Below are 15,012 nucleotides of genomic sequence, written 5' to 3'. Positions count from 1 at the left end.
GGCTTTGGCCTTGTGAAGATAGCCCCATGAGGCTCTTCAATACCTTCTCTTCATTCTACCTGTCATCTAGTTCATTATCATCAGGTTAAGGGTCAGTCCATTTGTCAGGTGTATGGGCCAACCAGCTAGAATCCCCATGCTGCCTTTATTATTATTATTATTTGCCTTAGAAATATTCAAAATACACATACTAAAAAATACATAAATGTTAACATACAGCTTAATAAAATAGCAAATGTACATAGCTATATAGCCATTACCCAGATAAAGAACAGAACCGTACTAGCACACCATACTACACACAACCACCTCATTCCACCCCAGAGGTAACCACTGTACTGACATATATAGTAATCACTCACTTGTTTCTCTTTATACTTGTACCCTAGGAAATATCATATATAGGTTAATACATATAGTTTCTCTTTTTTTAGATTTTATTTATTTATTCGTGAGACACACACACAGAGAGAGAGAGAGAGAGAGAGGCAGAGATGCAGGCAGAGGGAGAAGCTGGGTCCATGCAGGGAGCCCGATGTGGGACTCGATCCCGGGACTCCAGGACCACACCCTGAGCTCAAGGCAGACTCTTTAACCTCTGAGCCACCCAGGCATCCCACTATAGTTTCTTTTTTACTGTTTCAGGACTTCATATAAAGGGATAATACTGCAGCCATTTTTTATTCTTTGGTATAATATTATTTTTGTGAAATTTTAAATTTTTATGTGGTATTGCATATGGTTATAGGTTTTTATTTTAATTTTTATTGCTATGTGACATTCAATTCTATGAATGTACCATAATTTAATTATCCATTCTATTGTTGATGGGCATTTGGTTGTTTTCAGTTCAAGGCTATTATAAATAATGCTGCTATGAACTTTTCCATACATATCTTCTAGTTCACATAGTCTTGCATTTCTATTTCACAAATAGAGATAGAATTGCTGGGACATAGGATATGCACCTGAGCTTTCTATTCTGGGTTGTTTTACTAAGTAAACAACCAACTCTACTGGTTTTAAAAAGTATTTGTTCTGTAGATTACCTGATATTCACATGTAATTGCAATAATCAGTTCTCAAATATTTTCCATAATATTTAATAAAATGTGGGATTGTATAGGCTTTCTTTCGGTGTGAGGAAAATATTCTAAAATTAGTGGTTTTTAATTTGTATGGTTACCCAACAATAAATATACCAAAAACCTCTGATTTATATACTTTAAAAGAATAGATTTTATGGAATGTGGATTATTCTCAATTGTTATGAACAAACTCCCAAATGGCAATAAAAATTCAGGATTGTTGATGACAGAAGCAATATTATAGGAGACTCTTTCTTCTTCTTCTTCTTCTTCTTCTTCTTCTTCTTCTTCTTCTTCTTCTTCTTAAGATTTTATTTATTTATTCATGAGAGACACACAGAGAGAGGCAGAGACACAGGCAGAAGGAGAAACAGGCTGTCTGTAGGGAGCCTGATACAGGACTCGATTCCAGGACCCCAGGATCACGCCCTGAGCCAAAGGCAGATGCTTAACCACTGAGCCACTCAGGTGCCCCTAGGAGATTTTTGTACCTCCAATCAACCTACCAAGAACTAAGTGTTGGGGGACAGGGCACGGAGTGGAGAATTGGGGTGGGCGTAGGTAAAGAAGTGGGACGGTCAGCAAGAAAGTGGTAGGCTTAAATGGTAGCTTAGAAAAATGTCATGGAAGCCTGTATTATCTGATTATGGGAAATAAGGAAAAGAAAATGGAATAGGACTGGGGGAGTACTTTAAGCAACAAATATGCTTAAATGTGCATGATTTTCTGATCTGCAAGTATCAGCTCTCCACATCCCAAGGAGTGTTAACATGTTCACAGAATGCGTGAAGAAAATCGAGTTTTAGGGCTGGAAGCCAGGGTCACGGGGTTAACATATATAAGTAATATTAATACTAACAATCACAGCTAACACTTACTATTTCACATTTATTTTGTATTTATTATAAGATTTCAAGTCCTGACTGTATCACCTATTATCTGTGTAAGCTTAAGGAAGCTACTTTGCTTCTCTTGACCTTACTTTCTTCATTCAGTAAGCTGCTAGTGTGCATTTCAGTTTCAGAAACTATGTCATGGGATTTGCCAGTCTCTCCCCTGCTTTACCTTAAAGAAGGGGTACCCAGCAGTAGATATGCCAGTTAGAAGGAGTGTACACTTATCTAGCTCTTCCCCATGTACACCCTCAACATAATCTTCTTAATGAGGTAAGGCTGCTGGCCAGAGACAGGAACATCCTGTCAAGATGTGGTCAAGAGAACACAGAAAACTGCCTTTCTGTTTGTAACTAGAGAAAAGGAGAAAATAAGAAAAATAATGTCTTAACAAATCATCCTGTCACACAAGCATCCCACCAGCTGAAGAATTCTAAGCAGTGTAACTACAAAAGCCCTTGTTCAAATTGTATGGTGTTGTGTATAGTATGAGAACTAATTTTTTTAAGTCCATAAAGGATTCTTTAAAATACATCTTTTTACCTTTTTTTTTTTTATAAGTGGGGGATAAGCTCATTTTTGTTAACAAATGAAGGTAAGTAACACAACTCATGTCAGTTTTGCTCATTTAAAAGGTCTAGGGACATGTAAAGTACCCAGAAAACTCCAACAGGCTGTTGCTATCAAATCAATCAAGATGGCTTCTTCAGGAGTTGAATATCACTCTATATAACACTTTTCTTCTATAAATGAAGGCCTTGTTTTACAACTGGCCTGGATGCTTCTGATTTTATTGGAACTATACTAAGAAGCTGGTTTGCTGTGAATTCCTGCCTTGTGGCTAAAGGTACACAAAGTCAACACAGTGCCTGAGCTGCTGCTAGATCTCACGCCACCCACGTCCCAGGTGGAATTAAATGTCCTCAAGTAGGCTACTTTGAAATTCTAGTTTTTAAAGCATGCTTTTCAGAGCAGCAAAACACAAATGACTGTGTGTATATTTACTGCACTTTATGCATCCCACATATAAAAGCAGTATTGAACATTTATGAGGGTTCTCCTCTGAAAAGCTGCAGATCATAATAGAAAGTATGTTTTTGCATTTTTACTCAAACCTCAGACTCCAATAGACTGAGGGCCTAATGGAGCCAAGGAAAAAGAGGGAGTTGGTTACCACAACATACAGTTTTCCTGGCACAAGTAAATCTGTCTCACTCACTCAGGCCTTGAGGCAAAGGAACAAAAGAACCCAAGCAGTTCCAGAACCCTTTGCCCACATCTGCCCATGCCCCTGCTCTTTTTCTGCACAGAGCAAGAGAAAGGAAAAATGAAGCAGGCGGTGCCCACGAGCTCTGCAAGATGGGATAAAAGGGAATACTGGTAACCTCTTCATCTTTTTCCACCGCACATCCAACACCTTTTCCTTGACTTTCAAAACTATTGTACACAGTTGAAATGGCAAAAGTCTAATTATGAGTGACTTTGAAATGTTTGCCTTAAGCAAGTCAACTTGTTTTCAAGGTACTCTAGTAGCAAATGTTCACTGCATTTATTGTTTGCAAAGTATTTGAAAATACTTAATGTCTTCCCAACCATCTTCTTGTAATAGTCAGGGTCCAACAAGGAAACCATTCTATTTTTTTTTTTTAAGGAAAATCCATACTTGGAAGTAGTTACAAGGGTGATAGAAGAGTTGGAAGCCAAACAAGAGATAGTGAAGCCAAGCAGAGATTAACAAAAGTAGAGAGACAAAGGAAGTATTGGAGTTTCCAGAGCCCAGAGCCAGGAGCTGGCACCACAGCAGACCTGTCCAGTGGGAGCTGAGCCAAAGGGGAGATGCAGCTACAGCTGGAGAAGCCATTCAATGCAGAGAGCTGCCCTGTGTGCACCCTTCCTCCTGTACCTCCACTCCCCAACCCCACCTGCAACCTCTTGCCAGTGTCTTGCAATGCCCAAAAGCCAGATGCCAACTGAACAGGAGAGTCTGGGAATTAGCCTGCAGGCAGGGCTGAGCCTCTCTGCCATGGAAAGCAGAGAAGGAGATGGGGGAATGAATATGAGGGCACATTGAGATCACATTTTTCTGGACCATTCTCTGGCTTCTCAAAGCTAAAGAAAAAATATTCCTAATATGAACTCTCTAGCTTACTGGATAATGGAGAAGATTAAGTTCTAAAGGCTGCAGCCACTAAATAAACTGCCTTACATTACCCCTACCTGCTAACTCAGTACCACTCACCTGTGGAATCATCAGTATCTATAGTTCTTCCAACAAAAGCTCTTGTCCAGTGGGACCCATTGTAGGCTCATCCAGAGGAATAATCTTTTTTTTTTTTTTTTAGTTTTTTTTTAGTTTTTGACACTGTGTCAGTATCTTCTCATACTTACAAAGGAACTATTAGGCAGCATTTTATGAGCTGTCACAAGGAAAAATGGCTGATGGGTGCTTTTGCCATGTATGTCTTCCAGAGCTTTGAGGGTAGGGAGAGAAAAGGAGGAAAAAACTAATGTGAACAAATGGTGAGATACATCTCCTGTCCTCTTTACTAGCACAAAAACACCCTATTCCCTTTCTTATTTTTTCCTCTCCTTTTAAAGAAGAAAGGATATACCTAAGAGAAATATTTGGACTATCTAAGGATGGGGAACAAGGGCAGTTCAGCCAAAAACAGCTGGAATGTATCTGCAATGGGAGTGGACAAAAAAACTGCTCTTTCTGTGCCATCAGTGAATCGTTGCTGTGAGAAAGCCAAAATAGCAACCTCTTTATCTCCAAAACAATTCTCCCTGAGGCCAGTTCCCAGCTTAATATGCATACCCAGGACACTTCCCAGCTGTCTGGCAGGGCTGAGCTGTTCTCTACTGACCAGAACCTCAGATCACAAAGGAAGCTGCCAAGTTCAAGGACTTCAACATCACATGCAGTAGAGGGGCACAGCAGGTCTGGGAAAGTCCTGTGAGATAAGCCACTACAGTGGGCAGTCTGAGTACAGAAGGAAACTATTGTCTTTAATATAAGTGACATAATTGGCATCTATTCAGCACTTGCTGTGTGCAAGGCTCTCTGTTATCTTACTGAATCTCCACAGTAGCTCTCTGTGGTCACCATTCCTACTTTCCCCATTTCATAGATGAGGATGCTGAGACTTTGAGATTACTTGTCCAGTACCTCAAGCTAATAAGGGGAAGATTTGAGACTCAAACCCATGTCTGTCTCTCCCACAGATCCAAAGCTCTTCATCACTTACTATTCTGCATATCAACTCTAAGGGAAGCTCAATGGAGAGTTTGCACATTCAGTGCTAACTAGCCTCACAAACAATCACTGACCTCATCACCCATGATTTACGGAAGAGTAAACAGAATCATTACTTGTTGGTTCTCTCTGTGCAATATCTGAATGCAAATGATCAGTGAACTCTTGCTCAGTCTTAATGACTGAATCATAGGATTTCTGCTGATGTTCTAGAAACTTCTATGTTCTGAATCTCTCCAGCTACCCAAACCCTAGAGAATAAATGCTCCATTTCTGCAACTTTTCTTCCCAGAGCTTCTCAGCTGGAATCCCAAAGATTGGAGTCTGTAGGCTGAGAACTTGGCCAATTCTGGAGTGACTACTAATCTCATCTTCAGGGAAGGTCATTTATCTTAATAGCATTTTGCTTAAGATCCATTGTATCTGAAATGGATATGATAGATTTCTACTCTTCTCCATCTGCTATTGCTAGACTTTGCTCTCATCTCTGCTGCATTGCTGGAGTCCAGATGGCTCATGTCTAGCATATAGACTCTTCTCCCTAGAAGTTGACCCTGTCCCTTGAATTCTTATATTTATAGAAGTAAAAAGAAAATAGATAAATACATCGCATATATTTTGTTACTTGTAAAACAAAATGGATAAATACATTGCATATATATTGTTACTTCCCTTTCCTGCGCCCACAGTTAGGGTGATCATTTAATTTATTGTCTGAACCAGGACAGTTAGAGAGTGAAAAAGAGGGCTAAGTTCCACGAAGACAACATGTGTAAAACAGAGCATCCCACAGTAGACAATGCTCATTGATCTTGTCCTTCTCACCAGTGATCCAGGCAACCCTTCAGAGATGAAAACCACATGTAATCATATAACTGACACCTTAGGACACTTACTGTTCACATGTGCATGCAACTCATTTCAATTTTTTGGCATAAATTGAGTGTTTATTCTGCAAATTTACAGATGAGTAAGGAGCTATTCACCTTCTAAAGAAAAGAAGGTGCTCACGGACAGATGAGAATCTAGTTCTGAAGAAAAGACAACATAAAATAAATAACTTTCTGAGTACCAATATTCTCTTCCATGAATGAATTTTCCTGGGTGAGGGGATCCCTGGGTGGCTCAGCGGTTTAGCACCTGCCTTTGGCCCAGGGTGCGATCCTGGAGTCCTGGGATCAAGTCCCACGTCGGGCTCCCGGCATGGAGCCTGCTTCTCCCTCCTCCTGTGTCTCTGCCTCTCTCTCTCTCTCTCTCTCTATGTCTATCATAAATAAATAAATAAATCTTTAAAATAAAATTAAAAAAGAATTTTCCTGGGTGAGTGAGACCAGGGAGCAATTTGCAAAGCAAGTTAGGCTTGAAATTGAATATTCCACTGGATTTCACTTAGAAGTGATATGAAATATATTCAAGATTTTAAAGTCAGAAAGTCCTGGATTCAAGTTGTGAAACTACATTTAGTTGTGTGGGGAAAAAAAGGAAAGTAAGAAGTTAGTGCCAAAGGAGAGGTAATATGCTTTAAAAGTAGAGAAAAGGAAGAGAAGAATTCTGTTCAGGAGATGTCTGTCTCACTGTGCTCCTTTATATAATTTCTTCCTAAAAATAATACTTAGTTAAAAATAGCAAAGAAGTACAAATAAGGAAACAAAAAAGAGATCCACAATCCTATCCTAGATCAGCATTGCTGATATTTAAAAACAACAACAAAAGGAATATAGATAAATGATCACAAAGTTCAAATAGTACAGAAAGACTTAAGAAATAAAATTCTCTTTCTCCACCCCCGGAATCACTCCCTGAAGTTCCCTCCTCTAGCATTTTCTTGTATACCTTTCATATATATATATATAAAGGCATTTATCTGCATGTACATGTTCTGTACCTTGCCTTTTTCTACATAATAGTATATCTTGGAGGAACCTTCTATTTCAGCACATACAAATCATTCTTTTACCAAGAGGAAGAGTCCATCACTAAGATTATAATTTATTTCACAGCCCTTTTCATTTATTTGTTTTTGCTACTATAAACAATGCTGTGGTGCATATGTGAACTTCTTTAAAAGAATGTAGCTTAACTTCATAGGCTTACTAAAAGTGAACATTAGAATATGCTACAGGTATTTATTTGCACTTGTAGGTCTCTGGAGTTTATTCATTTTCTCTCATTGTCTGTTCCTGCTAGCTTCTCCTCACTTCTAGTTTCCTGTGTCCTTAATCCTCTGGTTTTTGGCAGGCCATCCTATCTCCCATGGTTTGCCTAGCCCCCATGATGATTGAACTTCATTTGGACTTGCTGTCCTGGCCTTGCCATTGGCATCCTCGCAGGACCTATCCACCTGTCTCCATCTGCCCTCTGGCTCTACAACCATAAAATGATGAAGCATCCATTTGGACACTTGTGATATTGTGATTTATAAATTATAAATATATATTTGATCTTCATCCTGATTCTGGCATAGAGCTACTGAAACCCTTAGAATTTCCTAAGTGACAAGAGCATTGAAGGTGACTTTTGTTATGTTAATAAGGTAACTTTTGGGATCTTCCTAGATCACCTAAGGATGGACCAGGTCACTAGAGGAACCAACTGTGGTGAATAGAGTTTTGGAACTTTCAGTCCCACACCCTGTCCCACACCCCCTCCCACACCCCGGGGAGAGGAGTGGGGCTGGAGACTGAGTTCAACCACCAATGGCCAATGATTTAATCCATCATGCCTATGTAATGAAGCTCCCATAAAAACTCAAAAGAATGGGGGTTCAGAGAGCTCTGGACTGATAAACACAAGTAAATTTGGGGAGAGTGGTATACCTGGTGAGGGCATGGAACTCCACACTCTTTCCTCATAACTTGCCCTATGCTTCTCTTCCCTCTGGCAGTTCCTGAGTTATTTTGTTTTATAATAAATTGGTAATCTAACGAGTAAAATGTTTCTCTGAGTTCTGTAAGCTGCTCTAGTAATTAATTGAACCCAAGGAGGGTGTTATGGAAAACTTCAATCAAGCTGTAGCCAATAAGAAGCACAGGTGATTACTTGGACTGGTGTCTAAAGACAGGAGAAGGGGGTCAGTCTTGTAGGATGGAGCCCTTAATCTGTGGAATCTGGCCTGGTCTCCAGGTAGATAGGGTCAGAATTGAGTTGAACTGTAGGACACTCAGCTGGTATCTGAAAATTGCTCAGTGGTAAGGGGAAACCACATGTGCGCACACACACATGAATTTGGGTGCCCAGAATCATTAGTACTTGAACCTTATCAAGTACTCCTATTAGGTGAATGGGAATTTGACAGAAATGTTTCCAAGAGTGAAACTCTAAGTATCCTTTAAAGGACTGGGTGGATTTTAAAAGGTAGAACAAAGTCCTCAGGGGAGAACTAAACAATTTCTCCAAATACTCTGCAGCACATGACTCTATATAAGGCAGATATTCTGTGAAAAGTCAACTAGTTTAGCATGATTCCTTTAAGTGCCACATTAGTACCTGGAGTCCTGTTTAATGTGAATTAAATTGCAATGAATATTCTCAAGCCAGACAAACTGTCTGCAAGATTATTGAGGGCCCACAGAGTGCCATAATGACCTAGAAACAAAGGCTCAGAGGCATTGATCAGGAGCTTGTATTGAGCTGGTCTCTTGGGAGGATTCAGATGCAGGGTTAAAGATTTTATGAAGAATTATGATTCTCAGTGACGAATGAAAAAAAAAGCTAGAGCAAAACCACCCTGCCAAAAATGAAAGAGTGTCTTAAAGACTTGACAACAGTGGCAGTTCTGCCTGCCAATGCTGTAGGATAAATTATGAACCACACAGCAGTTCAGAGTGGCTTAACGACAATTACTGGATGATGAATACATACTTGGAAATGCTACTATTTCTGCAATAGCATAATGATATCAAATTAACAAATTCTAGTTTATTCTTCTGTCTGAGGGTATGAGGATACAAATCAATCAGTTAAATATGTATAGGTACAACCCTACTTGTTGAAGATCCCAATGTTCTATAAAGACCTTCTGAGTAGCATCCATCCACCATTTTTCCATGTTTGGAAAAATGTAGACTACATGACCAAGGATGGATGGTCTAGATTTCATATTTACTTAGTGTGGTAGGAAGAATAATCACCCCCTAAAGATATCCAGGTTCAAATCCCCAGGACATGTGAATATGTAACCTCACATGGCAAAGGGACTTTGCAAATGTAATTAACTTAAAGACCTTGAGAGAGGGAGATTATCTTGGATTATCTTGGTGGGTCCAGTGTAATCACAAGGGTCTTTATAAATAAAAGAATGATGTAATAAGAAACTCAGAGTCAGAGAAGGCGATGTGATGACCATAGAAGTAGAGGTTGGAGTGATTTGAGAGAGGGGCCATGAGCCAAGGAATGCAGATGGTTCGCAGAAGTTGGAAAAAGGCAAAGAAATGGATTGTCCCTTAGAGCCTCAAGAAAGAACATGATGCTGCCAATACCCTGATTTTAGTCCACTGAAACTCATCTTGGGCTTCTGACCTCCAGAACTGTAAGAAAATAAATGTTTTAAGATACTAAATTTGTGGTAATTTGTTACAGCAGCAATATAAAACTAAGACACTTAATATCTTTCATTATTGTTTTCTTCTTTTCTTTGTCTCATAAATTCAGAGTCCGAATGCCAAGTCCAATACTGAAGGAAAATTCAACAAAGCCTATTTAACAAAGCATAAAAAAGATATAAAGATCCAAATGAAAGAAAGATAAATATAAAATAATACTATAATTTTTAACGCCATATTAGCCTAGAACCAACTTTGGCTAGTTGATAATTCAATTTATTTAAATATTTTCAGTATCTCTTACACACTCATATTAAATTTACCATAGTCCCAGAAGAGAAATTTCTTCTATGCATTTCATGGATATCTGAATATTTTAAAGGCAATAAATTTAAAATTTTAGGATTTCAAAACTTATATTCAGATGTTGTGATGGATTCTTTTGAGGATTCTCCATTAACTTCCCTGATAATTTCCACCTCTTTGGGAGTTGCCACTTGACCTACAGGGTTTAATCCCTCCTTCTAGCCAATATGAATTGGAATAAGGGCAGGCCACCAGGAACTCCTGACCCACTCTAGGCCAGTTATTTCTCCTGGGAATCTAGAATTTGAACTGTAAGATTCAAAGTCTGGGAATTGGAAGCAGAATTACTTTAGTGCCATAATAGAGAAGCTCCATAAGTTCCACAGGTGAATGTTAAGCCTTCCTATGCCTGGTTGTTAAAGTCTTCCTTGGATTCTGTAAGACACTCTATGTGGCAATACAATTTGTGTAAGTAGCAGCAATTCTCACCCTCCCTGTACCGACACTGTTGCCACAGTCCTGAGATTTGCAGCTCCTCTCAGTGATGGAATAGATTTACCTATCCCTTGAATCTGGGATGGCCTTATGACTTGCACTAAATGGTGGAATGCAATGAAAATGATATAGAAGTCTTCACGACTCCTCAGTCTATCTGTTGTCTGTCTGCCTGTCTTTCTCTCTTCTTCCTTGTTTACTATCAAAACAGGTTCAGTGTAGTCTTCAGGGTAATTAGACACATGTTACCCACTCATAGCCTTAGTTCCAGTCAAGAACCAGTCAACCACTAGACATGTGAATGAGACATTGAGGATATTCTAGATCTGCCAGTCCTCTTTTGACCTACCAGCTGATCACAAATTGATGAGCAAACCCAGGCAAGACTAGCCAAACCTTGCCCAGATGAGTAGATCTATCCATGTGACTCATAGATGTACAAGCAATTTTTTTCACCATTTTAAGTCAGGGTTTTGGGTGATCTACCATGAAGCAATTGAGACTACTATGACATTACAACAAAACACAGTTCCCACCCTCACAAAGTTGACATTCTAGTGGGCATTGTGGGAGATGTGAGGAAGCAGACAATACACAAACAAAATGTAAATATATGGTACAACAGATGAAAAATTAATAAGTCAGTATTGGAAAAATAGAGAGTATGGTGTGAAGGGAAGAAATTAGTATCTTCCAAAGAATGAAGATGAAAAGTATCTCTATAAGATGACATTTAAGTAGAAACTCAAAAAGAGTGAGTAAGCCATACAAATATCTGAAGAAAAAGCATTCCAGGGGAGCCTGGGTGGCTCAGCGGTTTAGCGCTGCCTTCAGCCCAGGGCATGATCTTGGAGATGCGGGATCGAGTCCCACATCAGGCTTCCTGCATGGAATCTGCTTCTCCCTCTGCCTGTGTCTCTGCCTCTGTGTGTGTGTGTGTGTGTGTCTCTCATGAATAAACAAATAAAATATTTTAAAAAAAAGAAAAGAAAAGAAAAGAAAGAAAAGAAAAAAAAAGAAAAGAAAAGAAAAAGCATTCCAGATAGAAGAAACAGCAAGTGCAAAAGCCCTGAGGCAAGAGTGAGCCTGGCATGTTTGTGAAATAGGGAAGCTTTCTGGAGCACAGAGGTAAGACAGAGACCAGGGAGAGATCAGAGCAGTTGCCAGGGCTCAGATCATGGTAACCCTGACAGTGATGATCAGGATTTTGTGGATTTTACTCTCAGCAAGATGAGAGGCAATTAAAAAGGTTCAACCACAGTAGGTAAGTGAAAGGAAACACATTTTACAATGCTCACCCTAGGTGTAGATAAAGTCTAGATAGAAGAAGGGAGACCATTTGGAAGGCAGCTGCAATACTCTGGTAGAGATGATGGTGATTTGGACCAACATATTTTCTGTTCCTACAGGGCTCATCACAGAATTTGCAAATGTTTGAGTATGGGATGTGAATTAATGAGGAGGAAGGGATCACTGGAAGGTTTTGGCCTGATAACTGAAGGGACAGATAATCATTAATGGAAATGGAGGAAAGAGGAGGATTGAGGAAAATCAGGACTTTGGTTCTGGACATACCAAATTGGAGAGTGGTTCTAGCATTCAAAGGATAACATCAAGCAGATAGTCAGCTGTATGAATATGGAGCTGAAGTCAGAGCACTGAATTAGAGACATGAATTTGGAAGTCATTTGTGTATAGCTGGACTTAAGAGACCTGAGTCTGAGAGAAATCCTTCAGAGAGAATAGAGAACAGAAGCAGCCTTGGGGCTCCCTAATGATCATAGCCAGGAAGACAAGAGGAATAGGTAAGAGTTGACAAGGTACGAGAACCAACAGGGTTTCTGCCAATAAATTCTCTTCTCTTTAACCTAGCTTAAGCTAGTTTCTGTTATTTATGTAATGGGATAATACACAGATTTTAAAAAGAGGTTTTCCTTTCTAAAAATTATCCCTGTTGCCCTGTGGCTCTCTATGTGCTGGATCCAGAGCATCATGGATGCACAGGGAGGGCAAACACAAAGACCTCTCTGACCAAGCGATCTTTTTTTTTTTTTTTTTGTCATGGTGGGCATAATAATCCAAAACCAAAACATTTTTTATTTGTGAGAGCTAAGAGTATGAGAAAGAAGTGGTTTTGTTTTGATTTCTAAAGAAGCTGAGCCAGAGCCTAAGGTAGATGGTAGAGTCCAGTAGGATATAATGCAGGATAGGGATTAAGGGCAGTTTCTAGCCCTATCCTCACCTCCCTCCTGCACCCACCACCCCCTCTTAGTCCCCTACCCCCAATCCTGGCACTGGAGGAAGATAAGATCACCTCCAGGGCAGGAAAAAAGGAAAAAGACTGGAGAGAGAAATCTGGAGCTCTGAGATGTTTGTGAGGAGCCTTCCCAGCCTGCTTTTCTCCACTGTCCGTCCACACTGATCAAAGTTGAAAGCCCTGCTGGGGTGCGTGTGTGTGTGGGGGGGAGCAGACAAAGACCCCCCCCCCCCCAGGCAAGTTTGAAAACCCCTCAGCCAAAGGACTTTGTTCTCCACTTCCTAGCTGGGGTGCTAACAGGACTAACTCACAGTGCCTCTCACACCAATTCAGGAGAGTGAAGTGGACACGGTGGCCCTGTGTATTTAGGCAGAAAGAGCCTGGACTACTGGATACCTCCCCTGGTCTCCTCTGAATTCTGCAAGCCAGTATGCAGCATAGATAAGATTCACTGATTTCCTCATGTCCCCAGAGTTATCCAACTCTGGATATGGAGTTGGCTACAAGTTGGAGATGGAGATGTTGGAGATAGCTACAAGTTAAGTGTCTCCAGGTCTGCAAAGGAGTCACCAAGGCCAGGGGCAAAGTCCCAAACCAAGGTGTCAGGGTGGAGAGTTCAAAAGCCCAAGCCACAAGGAAGCCTCAGCTGAGGCTGGGAGAAGCAGTGGGGACAATGAGAACCACAGGAGTCTACCTCTCACCACCGGTGTGGGAGACCAGCCTGAGTTAGGTGAATTCCATTACAGGGAAATTCAGTTACATCTGAGCTCTGGTGACACATTTTTAAAGCAGGATGCCTGCTGGAATGGAAAAAAAAAATCCCTGCTTAATCTAGGTATCAAATGCTAGTTGTACATTCTGCTTATTCAACAACTAACCAGATATTCTGTAAATTCTACTGAAAATATTTTGGTGATGTTTTTGTCACTAATAATCGAGTGCTCTCCAGTTGGTGGTTTAAAATTTATTTTTCCAGGGGTGCCTGGCTGGCTCTATTAGTAGATATGTGACTCTGGAATTTGGGGTTGTGAGGTCAAGCCCCACACAAGGTAGAGAGATTACTTAAAAACAAAATCTTTTAAAATTTCATTTTTCCATATAAATGATATTATAAATAGTGGTTGGCTTCCCATATTAGTTCATTAAGCCTATGTAATCCATAATATAATTGAATTATAACTAGTCTAGTTGGTGCCAGGGTGGTATAGTGAAAGGGTGTTACAAATGCCTAGCACCACAGTGGATCCTCAGCTATATATTTAGCTTTTCTGAGCCTCAGTTTCCTTACATGTAAAAAAGAGATAACAATATCTTTTCTTGTAGGTTTGTTATAAGAGTTAGTAACAATTTCCCTAAGATACCCAAATCTTCAGTTGCAAGAATTAGTAAAAATTTCTATAAGGCACCCAAATAATTTCTGTAAGATACTTCAAGTCTTAGCAATTGATCTTGGCTCAGCGTTGGAAAAAATGAAATGATTGAATAAATCTATTCTAAGCTACGGATTGTTCATACCCCTTTAATCCCCATAGAAGTATTTGCACTTTTAAGTGAGAAAGATCCCTAATTTAATTAAATTCTAAATAAAGGGATTTTCAGTAATTCTTTTAATAAGGAAGCCAACTAAAATTTAAACTACCGTGAGGGAAAGTAGTTTGAGAGAGATGAGCACCCTCTAGCAAGATGTATTTACCTGTTCAAGCTAGCCTAGGTCCTCTCTCTTAGGATTAGTTTAGGCTGCATATACCAGAAAAGCCCTAATAGATTTTAACAAGATAGAAGTTCATCTCTCTCATACACATAAAAGGAATCTTGAAGTTAGTGACCCCAGGACTAGTATGGCTACTTTATAAAGTCATCAAGCTCCATAGCTCCTTTGCTACCCTTGAGAGTGGGTCTTGAACTCACTGTACAGTAAGGCTGCTAGAGCACCAGCCATCATATCCACATTCTGAGCAGCATATGGAAGAAGGGGTAAAAAATCAAAACCACTTCTTGGAAGTTCCTACATAATAATTTCACCTGCATTTATTAGCTAAACTATAGACACATGACCATGACCATATCTAGCTGTAAGGACGGCAAGAAACACCCTTCAGTTGAGTTTTGTCTTCAAAATAAATTTAGGGTTCTATTACCAGGAATGAAAGGAAGAAGAGATGTCAAAAATAAGCAA

The 15,012-nt window shown here is 39.8% G+C and overlaps 1 long non-coding RNA gene across 16 annotated transcripts in view; it reads right to left on the bottom strand.

Moving 5' to 3' along the window:
* LOC140640033 (uncharacterized) overlaps positions 1-15,012 on the bottom strand; it is a 170,006-nt gene that overhangs the window by 132,584 nt on the left and 22,410 nt on the right. For 3 of the 16 annotated variants that reach the window (XR_012036689.1, XR_012036687.1, XR_012036697.1), the window contains exon 3: positions 4,370-4,452. The exons of 12 other annotated variants lie outside the window; for them this stretch is intronic. This is a non-coding gene — a long non-coding RNA (uncharacterized lncRNA). Of the gene's footprint in view, positions 1-4,220; positions 4,340-4,369; positions 4,453-15,012 lie in introns of those variants that run through there. One more of the 16 variants, XR_012036699.1, reaches the window with a different exon arrangement.

The sequence above is a fragment of the Canis lupus genome, chromosome 9 (genome assembly GCF_048164855.1).
Source record: "Canis lupus baileyi chromosome 9, mCanLup2.hap1, whole genome shotgun sequence".
Taxonomy (NCBI): Eukaryota; Metazoa; Chordata; class Mammalia; order Carnivora; family Canidae; genus Canis; species Canis lupus.
This window is presented reverse-complemented; position numbering and strand designations above follow the sequence as displayed.